The sequence below is a fragment of the Falco rusticolus genome, chromosome 12 (assembly GCF_015220075.1).
Source record: "Falco rusticolus isolate bFalRus1 chromosome 12, bFalRus1.pri, whole genome shotgun sequence".
NCBI lineage: Eukaryota > Metazoa > Chordata > Aves > Falconiformes > Falconidae > Falco > Falco rusticolus.
In genome coordinates, this window is record NC_051198.1 from 2,652,671 (window position 1) to 2,668,154 (window position 15,484).

Sequence of the window (15,484 nt, forward strand, 5' to 3'; positions counted from 1 at the left end):
TGTTGCTCTTTTATGAATTCAGATGTCATTCCTATTTTAATTCACGTATTCCCAGCTAACATTTAATTAAGACAGGTATTCTGGGGTAGCTGTTTTTAATTTTCTTCTAGCTGTGCTTCCATTTCTGTTGTTGCTTCACTGCTGATTTTACTTTAACAATTGGTTGGAAAGGTTTATTCTTCCTTTAATGTTAGTCTTTAAATACTTGCTCGCGATAGGGGCTCTCAAACGCTTATTATACTGGACTACGTGATGAGAAACAGTCTGCACTGCCGGATCTGGTGGATGATCTCCTGCTATATATATTTCTACACAGACACGTATGCTTTCAATATTTTTGCTACCTGTCTTACTTTACATTATCATTTTTGCAATTATTTATTTCATTGCAAACTACCAGATACCACAGGAGCCACACAAAGTAGCCATCAAGGAAAGGTTGTTTCCTTCATAGCTGTATCAAATGGTCACGGTCTTTGGCACAGTAAGTTACTGAACAGTGCTACTTTTGTTCCTGTGAGTATGGAGTAGGAATGGATTTAGGCACATGGAAGCTGTATTATTAACCTGCTGTGTAATCGTAGTCCAGCAATTTCCCATTGGCAAATTTAATGTGCATCATGCTGACTAAAATACAAATTGGAAAGTATGAACACAAGCAACACCAGGGAATAGTTACCTTGGAACTAGTTAAAAAGCAAAGAAAAGTAACAATGGGTGCCATGACTAAGACTAAGGTAACATTGTTTGCTTGTGATAATGTCGAGTGTTTTTTCATTTTGTCTTCATCAGAATGACATCTACCATAATTTATTATGAATACCCACAACAAAGTTGGATGAAGAAGCAACTGAATCTCATTAAGGTATTTTTTTCTATCAAACCACTTGGTTTAATAATGTGCATCTAAACCACCCTCAGTTTAGGGCTAAAATTGCCTCAATCCTTACAAAGCACAAGTGAGCCTTCATGCCCTTTCCCCCAGGGAGGACAAAGGGCCTTAAACGGTGCTGAGCACCAGTTAATGGCGTTCCATCTCAAGGTCAGGGATTCATCCTGGTTTGCAGTGGTTCAGTGAGGGGAAGATCTATCGGGCTGTGACACTACAATACTTAGCAGCAGAACTAGAAAAAACTCCATCTGTATAGACGACACGTTTCCAAAACTTAGTTACAATATCTTTGTTTTTAACAGAACTTGGGTTAGGAAAAGGAAGACCTTTATTAAGTACTGTTGTCTTGGCATTTTTTGAGCCTGTTCCCTTCACTGTGATGTCTCAGATGGTAAATTCAAAGGCAAAAATGTCATTTTATATTAAAACCTTGATCAGCCAACAGTCCAAACTCTTCCCTGGGGTGACTTTCATAGTGTTATGCCAGGAACAAATTTGATTATTCTCGAGAAAGGACAAAACCCCCCAAAGGTCTGAGGCCTGTTACCTCAGTGTTATACTCATTTGCAACTATTTCGAGATCTGCCCTTCCAGTGGTTTGGAAAACTCGGACCTGGAATGATGGTGACAGCTCCCTGCTCTGAGAAGGTCTTTGTCTTTTGGATGGCCAGTTCAAATTCTTTTTCCCTGGCCGTGAGGTCACCTAATGAAAGTTAAAAGCACTATTTCCACCTTAGTCCTCATAGCGCTGCATGGATGTGAGCTTTTCCCATTCTTTAGTTTGAAAAATTGATAGCTTTGACATCTGAGTCTGAATTATACTAACTGGTAACGATTCAGCAATCTTGTTACTAATGCTCAGATCATTCACAGAAATGTCAATACCAGCTCTGTGACTTGCCCTTCAGAACAGTAAAAAAATGTTCTGAATAAATAAAACCCCAATAGCCCCACACCTAAACCTTTACACACTTTAACAGCCAAACCAGAGCTGTCACGGTGTGTTTCTTGCATGCTTTGTGTGCTCAAACCTGACTGCAGCAGAAACATGGCACTTGACTTTTTGCTGTTTCATGCTTAGATCTATAAAGTTGCCAGGTTGTCTGGAGAGGAAGCCAGGAAGCTGTTTGCAGAGATGGAGTGGCCAGAGGCAGCCAGAATGGGAGATGAGGACTGAGGAATATTTATGAATACTTGAGAATATTCTCGTCTGAGTCTGGGTTCTTTTCCATTCCCATCATCAATTGAAAAGAGCCTGGAGCTAGTGGTTTGTAGTGAGACAGTCGTTAGAAAACAGAAAATGTAAGCAGTAGGGGAGAAATGTAAAGCAAAAGATTTTGTTTGATGCTCATGAAATATTGGAATAAATTCCACTGCATTGTGTCTACGTGCTTAGGAAAATATAAATAGCATACGGTCGTACCAGTCAGCCCTCGCTATTCTGATGGGGGACAAGGAATGGAGTGGAGTGGGAGATACTTCAAGCGCATCACCAAAGATGTGCTCTACAAGTGGTAACCTTCTTATTAAAGCAAATATCAATCTGTATGTACCATAACAATGAAGGGGAACTGCAAAACGATCTTCATTTCTCAAACAAATTTTATCTCCTTCAGATTTTATTAGTGGGTGGATTGCTCCAAGTGTAAAGGATTGCCTGCCCTGCAAATAGGAAGGCACTTATAGCTGAGGCTGTAGTAAACACCAAAGAGACCCAGGAACTTGCTTTTTGGGATCATTAAAGAATTTATCCGCTACCACGAATGAACCAAATGGTTGGAAAATTCCTATCCCAGTTCCTACAGGGATGTAGTTTGATTAAGCTTGATCTTTTTGACACAAATCTTGGAACTATCCAGTATGAACAGACCTCAGGGTGTTACCAAGACCTGGGGAGGCTTGGTAGCAGTGTCATCCTGACAGACATCCGTCTAGCCTGTTAAAGACACACAGAAAGACTTCACAGCTCTGTGTCTCAGTGATTCACTGTTGTTACAATTAAAAAGTTTTTTTTCCTAATATCTCCCTTGAATTTTTTCAGTTTCAGCCTATTACCTTTCAGCCTCTGGGCTGACGAGTGCTGATGCCTACTACACACCGCTGCTGGGCAGACTGGAGTGGCTGCCCCTGAATTTTGGTAGTCTTTCCTTTGACTAAAGCATGTGATCAAGACAGTGAGGAATTAGCCTCTAAGTTGCAGAGTAAAATGCTTTAAACTCTTTTTGATGTGCAGTACACGTAGGGAAAAGGAAATATTTTAAACAAGATAAGCTGTTAAGTGTTATTTAAATGATCTCAGAAAAATCCATGGCTTCTGTAAAGAAGAATGAAAGCTCCAGCACAGTTAAATACAAGCGCTGGTGAACGTTGCAAGAGTGAGTATCACTTACTGTAAATATTATAGCTTCTTCTAACAGCATGAGATGGTTTATGTGTCTTTCATCCCTGCAGATGTACTTTAACACGTTAAAAGGTCAAATTTGCTTTTTTGTTTGTCATTATGTAGATCCTTGCAGTTGTTTTGTAAATGCAACGATCTAAATAATTCATAAGAGCGGAGACGCCAGCTGTCGGTGCCACAACCAGGTAACTCCTAATTCATGACCATCTCTGTCTTGAAGACCACAAAGGATGTAGCTGTGCACTAACTATGCCAAATTGTGGTATGTTGCTGGAGGCTTGTTTGAATTTCAGGGTAAATCTGGCAGTTGCAGACAAGAATAAAATAGGCAGAGAGAAAATATTGATCAAAGGGAATTTTCCCCTTGACATAACTTGGAAAGTGCACCTTAGGTGCTTAATTAGGATCAAACCAGGCAGAAACTATATTGGAAAAAAATTGACAGTATATCTAAAAATAGAAAGACCGTGCCTCTTGTAGGAGCAAGTGTGGGGTTGTCAGGCATAGCAAAAATCAATCCTGTAATAAGATAGACTGATGGCATATCAGAATAGCTGCAGTTATTCTCTGCCTCACGTGGAACCTGACAGTCAGCACGTATTTGTGTCAGCCATTCCCCAAGTTACAAACATTTTTGGCTGAAGTGACTGTATTTTTGAGGAGGAGCTTGGCCTCCTCCTCAGGCAGGATGTTAAAGCAGCTGGGAGTCACCCCCTGTCCCTGTCCCGGTATTGTCCTTGGAGGAGCTGTTGTGGCGGAAAGCGTGTTTGCTGGAAATCCATCTTGAAAGTTAGGAGCTACCTGGAGCTGCCTGTTCAAGGGATTTGGACTTATCTCCTCAAGCACAATCGGGCAACAAAAATCTGCCAAATCAGAAATTCTGGAGGTCAGTGGCAGTCTTTCACTGTCTTTACAGGAAGGCCTATATGCTCTTCAGCTGGAAGATCTTCATCTTAACTCACTGAAAGAAATAATATTGCTGTGTGAGCTGACTGACTGGGGCTTATCAGTCTGTCTTTGATTTTTTTCCTGCTCTCTCAAGTCTGTGCAGGTGTAACTATAAAGGAATCTGGAATAGCAATAGGAACAATGTAAATTCTATTTTTTACCTCTCTGAATAACAGGGAAAATGTAATTTCCAGCTGCCAGGACTGATTAGCACAGTTTGACTGCAAACTTATAGCAGCTGTTGTTTTTTGTGTACTTTGTGTCTATTTGCATACAGATTTGACAATGTAATTGTCTACTGACATAAAGCACATTGAAGGGAAAAAAGTGAGTAAATCCAGAGAAAAAAAGGAGTTCTTACAATCTGCTTCTGTATTCCAAACAAAATTTAAAAATCTACCATTTTGTAGCAGAAGTTGACTTTTTATTCCATAAAGCATACATGGCCAGCTTAGAAGCCTTGGAGCCAAATTTAGTCTCGTAGCGTAGACCCAAAGTGAACCCATGGCACTGACTTAAGGTCAGATCACTTGTAATTCAAGATTTAACAATTTGCTTTACATAGTAAGTAATATTCTCCAGGTAAGGAAAACATGAAGAAAATGGATGTCACTGCATCTACTGTTAGCATGTTTGATTTAGAAATCTGTAACAACTTTCCACATTGCGTGAGCTGACCCATCCTGCGTTGAGATGACCCATATGAGGCTCAGAACAAGCAGGGCTCTGACGGTGGGTGGCAGCCCATCTCTGCTAGCACTGGAAAGGGAGCATATTGCAATACTGACTGCAGTGGAATCAGGACTTACGGCAATCACGACTGTGTGTGAAAACTTTCCTCTCCCTGTCTGCCCTACTTTTCTGTTTCATCATAATTCAAAAGCTTCAGCATCAGGCTGATTTTGGAGGGATTTTGCAGCCAAGGAACTAACTGTGTGTGATAGGAAAATGTGCTGTGGAGAGGAAAAGCTGTTTTTCTTGAAATTTTAAGTTGTGATTTCTGTTAGAATCATAGTATTAGCCTGGGATTAAGTGGAAAGCAATAGGTTAGCAATCATCTTTTGGAAAGACTAACAAATCTGAAAGGCAACTTTTTTTTTTTTTTTTTTTTTTTTTTTTTTCCTGCTTCATTTAAGGCTACCTGATTTAGAATTAAAAAAAACCCCACACCCGTGAAAAATCATCATCCTTTCTGGTACATGTCTCATTTCCCTTTTTTTCTTATGCAAACAGTTTGGTGCTGAAAATGTCTCCCGTGAAGCCTGGTACTGTTTGTTATGGTTAATGACAAGGTTCATGTAAGCTGGTGATCCTGGAAAGCAGATTTTGCAGGAGCACTGGTGCGGTCCCATCCCTGCGGAGGTCGATGAGAACAGGCTGAGGCAAGGTCGGGGTCAGCTGGTGGGTGTGTGCTGCCCAGGGGGAGCAGAAGTAATTCGTGAAACTGTGTCCAGTGCTGTTAACAACAGCTTTCCATATGTACAATTAAAGTAGCGAGAATCAAATTTAAAGATGAATTAGATGCTTTGAATGTGTCTCTTATTATAAACTAATGACCCGTCTGTTCCTTGGCTAACACCCTGTCAAGCATTTTGACCAGTGGCCTCACAGAGATGCCAATATGAATCAGCAGAATCTCTTCAACCGGAGTGAGTATTGGAAATGGTTTCTTTTCCTGTGTTTCCCATTCATTTTAAATATCACTCCCATCACACTAGAGATGTCAAATAAATGACAGGCAGGAGATGAAAATGAAAAACAAAGCCAGATGAGGAGTAAGTGTTAATTAAAACAGGACTTGGAATAAACAGAAAGTTCTCTTTACATATCTGTTGCATATAAACCTTTGTTTATGACCCATTTTGATTTTCTTTACATGGCGATTTGTAATGATTTCTAGTAGCTATTAAGTGTCTGAAATGTAATCTGTCTGTGATAAAACTTGGTCGCTTGTTGTAAGTCACGGACGGCACTGCTATGCTGCGCAGCGTCAATATTCTGAACACAGAAACTTGACATTAACAAATGTATGCTGAAAATTATGGCTTATGACTTGGAAATAAGTGTGTCATACAATACCTATCTGTTGACAATCATGGGAATGAAAGTAACCAATGCCTCAAAAGCCACATTTCTTGTCCTTTGAATTAGCTAGCAGCTTTTGTAAGTGGTTGCCAGTCTTTTCTTTTAGGAAAAAGAAACCACGTTAATACTTACAGTATTGCTTGGGGGAAAAAACAACTGGTTGCCGAGTAGAATTTGATCCCAAATTGATAAGACTTTTAAGTTTCTGTGTGTACAAACATACATACACGTTTGTGTACATAGAGATACAGCTGTAGATATTTTGGTGTGATGTGCAAATGTATGTATAAATAGCTATATATGTGTGTGTTTGTGTGTATTATGTCTGTATACACCTACCTCCAGGATGCATTCCTATTTATCATATAAATATTTAATAGAAAGTGTTATGCAATTTCACATCAGTCTAGAAGCCTCCTTTGATCTGAGATAGTTACTGCCAGTTGTTGCAAATTATTTTGGAAGCTTTGTGAGTTGTGCATATCAAGCTATGGTAACTCCAGCTTATATCATTAAAATGTTTAAGCCCTCAAGATCTGTTAGGCTGCTGTTTTGTTTTGGTTTCCACAAATTAAATCCCCCTTGAAAAAACTAATTTAGCAACCGAAGTGGATCATCGTAAAGAGCATTAAGACCGTAAGTGGTAATAGCAAACAATAATGTAAAAATTTAGTCACCAGTTTCCCTTATGATTTGTTTTATTTTACAGCTTCTGCATAACTTCATCTCACTCGACACGCAGCCTTGTGAAGGACCAGATCTACTTCCTTGCTGGCATCCACTGTGGGAGCAGCATTGATGGGGAAGAAAAAACTTATCATCATCCACCAATGACTCTTCAGTGAAAGGTGCTGGCTGGAGTCTCCCGGCAAGTGGCTTCTGGTGAGAATAATTCCCCACACCATCTGGGCTTCAAGTGGAGATCCAAACCCAAATTACAGCAACTATGAAGTGTGCTATCTATAGTTTATCTTCAGTTTTACAGCTAGTGCAGTGGTTGAACAGCAAGTTGGGAGCTAGAATATAAATATTGGCTTTTTCTTCCTGGAACACACATGTGCTTTGATAGAGTAATTTATTTTTAGAGGATTAGAGTTTGACATATTATTTTAAAAAGGAGTGAACTGACTGAATGATTTCCTTTCTCCCATGTAGGAAGGCCTCAGGGTACCAATTCTGGGCTGAACACAGTGCTCCAGTAAGCAGCATCCCACCACAGGTGTGTCTGGAGTGAAAAGCCTTACCCAGGTAGGAAAAACCCCTAAAGCTCATACCAAGGTTAGGAAAGGGAGGGAGACATTAGTGTATCATTCCAATTTTACATGAGGTTTAGCTAGGACAGGAGCAGGAAGCAGCCAAACAAGTATGAAACGGTGTAAGAACATTTCCTAATCAAAATATCTAGGATTTGGAGTAAAAATATTGCAGGTGTTCACCAAAAAATCTTTACCAAGCAAGCCTCCGAAGTGTTTGTTGGGTGGAGTTACCAGAATTACATCCTCTGGCGTTCTCAGTATTGGTGAGACTGAGATGAAGGTGTGTGAGGTTCTCAACAGGGAAATTCCCAGGGTATTTACAAGCCCATCTAATTTTTGAGCATTTCTATTTGCATATTTTTTGGAAAGTTGTTGGTGATACCCAAAATGTTGCATTGACTCTTTACTTGCATAATAACAACATTGCACAAATGAGGTAAGTCCAGAAGAACACATTAATTTCCCATTCACTGTGATTGATCTGCCCGAAGTGGATGAACTGAAGAGTTAAGGTGGGAGGTTTTAGTAAATATTAGAAACATTAAAGTGAAGAAATAACTTTTTCTGTAACACAAGCTCAGTACGTCGTGTCAGAATGACAGAAATCAGGGGAATGAATACAGTGGGTTTTTCTTCTTTGAAATAGCCAGTCATCAGTGGCAGTACTGCATTCATAACTCCCAGGCACAGATCATTTAAAAAATTAATCTTCCTTTAGATGTGTTGTAACATCAAACGCTTTGGTTACTTCCATCCTGATAATCTCAATCCAAAAATTAGAACATGGCGCTTCCAACATACCTGAGATTATCTCAGCCTGTTTGAACTGGTGAAACTTTCAAGCAGAGTTTTGGCCCCATTTTTCACCTGCTCTGGGGTCCTGCTTTGGGTTCTGGTGCAGGTGATTTTTACTATCAAAGGAAAGGAAAACACATTTGTTTGGCAAACTGTGACAGAGAACAGACTCACTGTTTCCTGTCTCTGAAATAGAGACCTGAACGGGACGAACGTGTCCCTTCATTGCCTTTACCCAGGGATGAGTGACAGTAAGGTAGATGCAAGGTAGGTGAAAGCAAATTTAACTGATCCCAAATATCAGCTGTCATTTCTGCAGCAGCTTGGAAATTCAGATCTACCTTGATTTGTTCATTTATACAAAATAAAAATTGTGAACTCGGCCTCAACCCAACACAATTCTAAAAACACTCACTTGGGTTTTTGCTTAGAAAGCCCTGTGTATAATTTTGAACTTGGGCTATTTTCCACTCCCTTTCCTGTAATCCTTCTTCTAGATGATGCCTGTTAAACTGATGAAGGTCCTCAGCTGTAATGACTGCCTTGCTGAAAAGGAAAATTTTCTCCTATTACTTGCAATGGGGGATTCAGTTGTCACCTGTGAGTCACGGTCAGTGCAGCCTTCCCTCTTTGCAGCCCCCTTGTTCTGGTGGGCAGCATCTAGCACCTCTTCATTACATTTTATTATATTTTGCTGTGCTCTGTGGAGCCCACTTTAGGAGGTGTGGCCCTAGTTTCTTTAATGGATCTAAATTTTCATTATATTGCAAAAAGTTGCATACAATTTTCACAGCATTTCAATGCAGTCTTAATTGGATGTGCAAAACGCAAGTGTAATTACAGTTGTGAAGGAAGCACCACACAAATAGTCTGGCTATTTAGGGGCATAATTATCCAGATTGCATTCACAGAAATAGTAGTTATATCTACAAATCAGTCCAAATGCTTTCTAAATAGTTTCTTCTAGTCCTAACCTTTTTTGTTATGTAGCCACAATGAAGAACACCTTGACTGGCATACACGGATCCAGCCTGCCTTGCTGAGACACTGTGTGGGGAACTGAGAAGCATCACACGCTCTTCTGAGACACACAAAAAAAGACTGAAAATGCACCAAAACCTTTTTTGTGTGAAGACTTGGAGAAGATCTTCTGTGACTGCAGGAGGCCCCCGTTTGGATGGAGGTATGAGGGGGTGGCACAGGGGTGTGGGGAGGGAGCTATGGGATGGATGTACCTGGTGACGCAAGGCAATGGAGGTTTTTAGATCCATTCAATTTTCCTGAATTGATGGAAATGACAATTCAAAGATAAGGCATGGTCTGCTTACAACTTTTCTTTAAGTTTTAATTACATCTTCTTTTATAAGTAAGTACACTAAAACATTCACACAATATTAGAGTATTTTCAAACTTCTCTTTTGAAAGCTCTAGACCAAAGAGTATAATTTGAATATAATTTCTACTACAGGACACAATAAAAAAGATAAATGTATATTTAAATTGCTTGACTAGGTCCTTTTCATAACACACCTCACACCAAAAAAGGACTATTTTATTTAAAGAAGAGAAAAAAGGATCCAATAAACTCCAGAGTAAATACTAAACACAGACTGACAGGGCAGACGTGAGCTTATCAATGGAAAACCACAGATGTCCTCCTGGCGCTGCTCAAACAAGTCTCCCCTAGACCTGTATGCAGCCAGTGCTTCACACAAGGGTTTTAATGGCAAAAAGATGAAAACTCTTCAAGGCTTTGGGATATTAAGGGATTATATGGTTGGATTTTGCCAGTATTGGTAGCTGAGGGAAGAAGGGCTGGAAATGATGTTGAGGAAAAAATAATAAAAAAAAAAGGTCGGAGACATTAAAAGAAGATGTAAAATATGGATGGGGGGGCGGAAATAAAAGAGAAAAGTGTAAAAAGGGTGCTTACAGGAAAAGATTGGTCAGAAGGGGCCAGAGGGCTCTGGGTGTATGGCTGCGGGTAGGAATGTGCACACACCTGTGTGTTTTACTTGTCTTGTTAGTTAAATGACAGCCCAGCTTTTATGTTAAGACCATAAACAGAAAAATTAACCCTGGAAGAAGACATTTTGGAGCACTGGAAATATCTTAGTCGGTAGTGTTTTAACTCGAAATACGTATAAGAATTGTGGTGACATTGTTAGTGTTGTCATTCAATCTGTTACTCTGAAATCTTCGCTCATTTCCACTGACGGATTGATGGTGCGCCTCTCGGGCCTTGTGCAAGGAAGGGCACACCGCCACAGCTGTGCTAAGTATCTGTGTTTTCTGTTTGTGGAAGCCTTAGCTAGAACATTATCAGACAGTACTAAAAACAGGAGGAAAAGAACATTCCTGACTGTAATTAATGTTCATCAGTTTAAACAGAAGATGGAATAACTGTGAGTTGTAAGAACGGTTTGAATATGTCTATTTTCTCATGTTTATTTTCTGTGGGCCTTATTCTGATATGGAAGTGGTGCAAATTAATTCATTCCAACAGCCAGATTTATAAGAATAGTACAATTAGGTGAAGGCCTTCTGATAGCCAAAGAAGTGTTAAAACCTTCAGAGAATAACTAAATGATCCATTATGTTTTGGCAACTGCAAACTCATTTCCTACCTGCTGTTCATTTTGTGGTCGCTATGAACCAATTATTTCAGATAATGGGGGAAACAGTCCCTTTATGAGAATCCGTCAAGAAATCATTATTCCTCTAGACGCTATGTACTGTTTTTAAAACAGAATTTGAGAGTATGGAGTCAAAAATATTTTCTTGCTTTGCTTAGCCTCTTTTTGGAGGGGTAGGGGAGGGAGGAAGGGGCTGGAGGGCTGTCACCATGTTCTCCAGAATCTTTATCAACCAGTTGTCTTGTCTACAACAGGGTAGGTGGGGGTGTAGTACAGCATACAACACCTTGTACTGCCCCCAGCCACAGGTTACATAGCGCAGCCGAGAGCCTGAAAGTGCCGACACCAGAACAGCAGCTCTGCTCCTCAGCAGCAGCTTGGGCTGTTGCATATGATATATATATTTATCCATCTAACTATCTGTCTATAACGCCTATTATCCATCATCTATTTATAAAATATGCCCTGCTGCCTTGCACACAGCAGATATTTGTTGTTACTGCTGCATGCTGGAAAAAAAATAAATACCTCGCTTTGAAGACCAGATATAGGAAACCTATCAAGTCTAAATTGCTATGAAGGAAGGTGAAACCACACTGTGCTCCAGCCCAGGCATGATTCAGCTGGGCGAGCTGGATTATCACCTAAATGACAAGGTCACCGTGGAACCAATGCTGTAATATTTCTTTTGCTACACTATGCTGTAATATTTTTTTGAATTGTTAGTTTATTGCGATGGATATCTCCTGATTTAAGATCAGCAAGCTACGTGGCAGAAATAACTGGTCATGTGTATGGGGTGCATGGGACAGAACGTGGGCACCCCCTGCTTCCTAGCCGAACTCCCACTCTAACTTTGAATACCACTTCTTATCAGCTTTATTTTGCAAACAAGATACTAACAAAAATATTCTGGATACATTTTCTTTCTATAAACCTCTAACTCTTATTGACTTTTCTCCTTAAGTCCAATTGATTTCTTTAAGTCAAAATATGTCCCTGGCAATGTGGTGGCTAAGGGTAACGTGGATCCCATGCCATTTGTTAGCAGTGTCTCCTGTGTGTGGAGCTGATCATTAAAACTTGTGGTTATAGGATGAGGTGACAGTACAGAAAAAGCAGTGATAGTTATCTTTTCCTTGTCTCCTTAACATAGCCAAAGAATAAGGAAGGTAGGAAATTTTTGCCTCAAAACAAAAGTAGACTCTTACATAAAAAAGTTGTACAGATTAAAGCTCCCACTCCTATTAGCTGCTGCTTCAAGAAGGCTCTGCACATTGCTGTAAAAATCACAGACAATCTCCTCATTATTGCTGTTTCTGATTTTTGTTGCTGTAGCTGCCTCTGCCAGAGGTCAGCTGTAGCTCCTTTGCATTAAGCACTGTATGAGCACAGAAATGAGTATTTTTCCCCAGTGTCCTCATGGAGGGGTAAAACAAGTGAGAGGGCAAACCAACCCCAAACTTACAGCTGGGCTCTGGTTTACCCATAAGGGAGTTCCCATTCGAACTGCATCCATCCCCTGGGTGTGAAATAGAGTTGTGGATGGGAGAAAGGTCAAAAGCCCATGTTGGTGCAGCTGGGCACTAGAACTGGAGAGATGCTTATGCAAAACCAGTGAGAGTGCCACCAGGTTTGTCCTCTCTGCTCTTGAATTTGTTCTTTTGTGCTGTTTTCTTTCTTTCTCTCAGGCTTTAAGTTGAAGGAGCTGCATGCTTTAATGCTTGTTTGCCCAAGATCCAATACTTTCTAGGGCCAATTCTCCAAACATCCCTCTCTCACACTTCCAGGGAAGACAAAGCTTGCCCCAGGCTGAGTTGCCAAGGTGGATCTGGTACCCTCCTGCTCTCAGATGAGTGCATGCAGTGAATAATTCCTGACCTTTTTTTCCTGTACCTCAGCACAGGGATGAACACACTGGTTTGCCTCCTGGAGAGACTTCTTGCTAAACTACACTAAAACATGACCAGAATAAATGATTACAGGCCTCCCTGTGCCACCAAGGACTTCAATCAGTACAAAGTGGCACTGCCAGAAAGCTTCTTGATGGTAAATCAAGGCAATGCAGCAATTCAGTCACCACCGCTGTTATTAACTGAAAGCTCACTGGGGTTGTGGGTTTTTGTAGGCTACTGCTTCATGAGTCTTCTATTTTAACAGCCCCAGAAGTCAGCTGTGCCCTGGGGCGGTGGCGAAGGGAGGGTAGGAGCTGACCTCTGGATGCGTGCAAGATATCAGGTATAGCTGAACAAAACACTGTGGTTTTGAGACCTTGGGATTTAACTTTGAACGTGATTAAGGGTCTGCTTCATGCTGGTGCAAACACTGAATAAAAGCGAGGGTAGTGTAAAGCCTCTGCAGAGTCACATGGGAAACCAAATAATTATACAGCAAGAAATGTGCTGGAATACCTTTTTTCCAGACAAATCCACTGCTCAGCATAAATAGCTCTAATAATACTCAGAACAGGATTATGTTGTCTGCCATCCTGGAAGAAATGCAACAGCCAGGCTAAGACACAAAAAAAAAAAAAAAAAAAAAAAGAGAAAATGCCGACCACATGCCTTCCCCAAAATATTCTCTCAGAAAAGGCAACACACTCAGGCACATGCCACAGCAAGCAGCCCACCAATGGCAATGCATAACCCTCTAAAGGTTCCTTGTACTTAAGGAAACAGGGTTCCAAATATTTTCCAAAATAATGGGTTTGTGCAGGTAAAGATACAATATTTCCTGAAGAAATAGGCTACAGTTCTAAATGAAGCATATTTTGTTGAATTTGTTTAATTTTTTTATTTTTATTTTAGGGTACCAGCAAGTTCTACCTGCAGAAGCAGGTATGGAACCCAAGAGGGCCGAGGCCTGTATGTCACCAGTGCTCTGGGACACATTTAGCACAAGATTTTCAGCATTTTCAAGCTGTGAACGCAGTCCAGGTCAGTAACAAAAGCTTCTCAAAGCTCTCACCAAATCAAGGTGCTGGGATTGCCACCTGAGAGCAGACATCAGAAACATTCATTTTCAGTCCAGCACAGAACAAACCCAAGGTGCTGGCACCAGCAATACCTGCAAAACAAAAACGGTCCTTTCTGGTCCTAGTGTGTAGTCCCTTAGGGGCACGGATGGGTGCTTCCCCCTTTTCATGGTGCAAGTTGATTTTTGTGTCAATTCTTTAGAAGTGCTAAATTCTGCTGTTGGCACAGCAAGGAGAGCAGCATAATTTCCCAGGCCATCTTAGCCCTGAACTGTTACCTGGAGTGCTGGGGCTAATGAAACATCTGGCGCACAAATGCCTTACCCTGAGGCCGGGCAGTGCCTACAGACTGGAAGTGTCCTCACCAGCTGGCTCCTACCAGCTGGCTGCCCTTTCCCGGCAGAAGAAACTATGTTTAGCACTAAGAGGCAAACATATGGATTGGCCACTGCACTGCTGTATCCTAAAGCAAGGGCAGAAACTGTCTATAAATGCTTCAAGTTATCAGTCAGGGTGAGCTGAAAGGGAAAAAAAAAAAAAAAGTTTCTTTCGAAAGCAGTGCAGAACAGATGGTGTAGCTCGCACTGCTTCAGCTGTGAGGTAAGTTGCACTGGGCCCTACATCACCTCTGAATAAGTGGTAGTGTCCAGCTTGCCTAAATACTTCCATTTTGGGAAAAAATACTGCTCTTGGTCTGTTGGGGCCTCACAGAGGGGCTGCCAGCAGCGCTGGCTCGCAGAGATGCACACACTGACTTCAGTCAGTGGTATTACACCATCTCTGAGTTTGGCCTTTGCTTCCAGGACTTCGTATGGCAGCATCTCTTTGTTTCAGAAAGAGCATTCCTCATAAATCAGTTCTCTCCTAAAGGACCCAGGAAAAATACAATATTATCTCAATTAAACAAAAGTGGTTTTCTGCAGATCTATCACTCCAAATGGAACAGATCAATGTACGTCCTGTAATTCAGAAAAGGCATTCAAACCTGTTTCATCTAGATTCAAACCCTATTCCTCCTGCCAGTGTCATTTTCAATTTATGGCTGGGGAAAAGCAGGAGGGGTGTGTGTGTGTTGCAATTAACTATTACTGACTGGTTACCCACGTTCTTTTCTCCTTGTTTATCTCACACGAACGATGTTAGGGATCTGATGCAAACAGATCCATTCCAGAAACGCTGGAATGCTGCAGAAAACAGTGGGGTGTTGATAAATGCCCAGGTTGGGTTTTTTTTTTTTTTCCTTCTTCGTAAGTCAGGCTGGTACGAAGATGGAAGAAGGAAAAGATAAACATATAGAACATGATTTCAGAGAGCAGGTGGATGGATAATTCTCAACACAGATTGTAAACCCCTGTGCCATTTTAATGTGTCATTATAGTAATGGGAGATTTATGCTAGCACTACTTGCTGCTTTTTTGCCAAAAGCACACATTGCCTAAATTGAGACTATTGATGTAGTGCTCTCATCATTTAAGGTGCATTAGAGACACTGTAAGA

At 40.8% G+C, this 15,484-nt stretch overlaps 1 long non-coding RNA gene across 1 annotated transcript in view; it reads left to right on the forward strand.

The window, feature by feature from the left end:
- The first annotated feature begins 624 nt into the window (after nucleotides 1–624).
- The window catches only part of LOC119156286, a 50,482-nt gene continuing 35,622 nt past the window's right edge, over nucleotides 625–15,484 (forward strand). The window contains exons 1-8 of the long non-coding RNA XR_005107048.1: nucleotides 625–865; nucleotides 3,399–3,478; nucleotides 5,830–5,890; nucleotides 7,036–7,208; nucleotides 7,482–7,574; nucleotides 9,368–9,560; nucleotides 12,915–13,062; nucleotides 13,821–13,949. This is a non-coding gene — a long non-coding RNA (uncharacterized LOC119156286). The remainder of the gene's footprint in view (nucleotides 866–3,398; nucleotides 3,479–5,829; nucleotides 5,891–7,035; nucleotides 7,209–7,481; nucleotides 7,575–9,367; nucleotides 9,561–12,914; nucleotides 13,063–13,820; nucleotides 13,950–15,484) is intronic.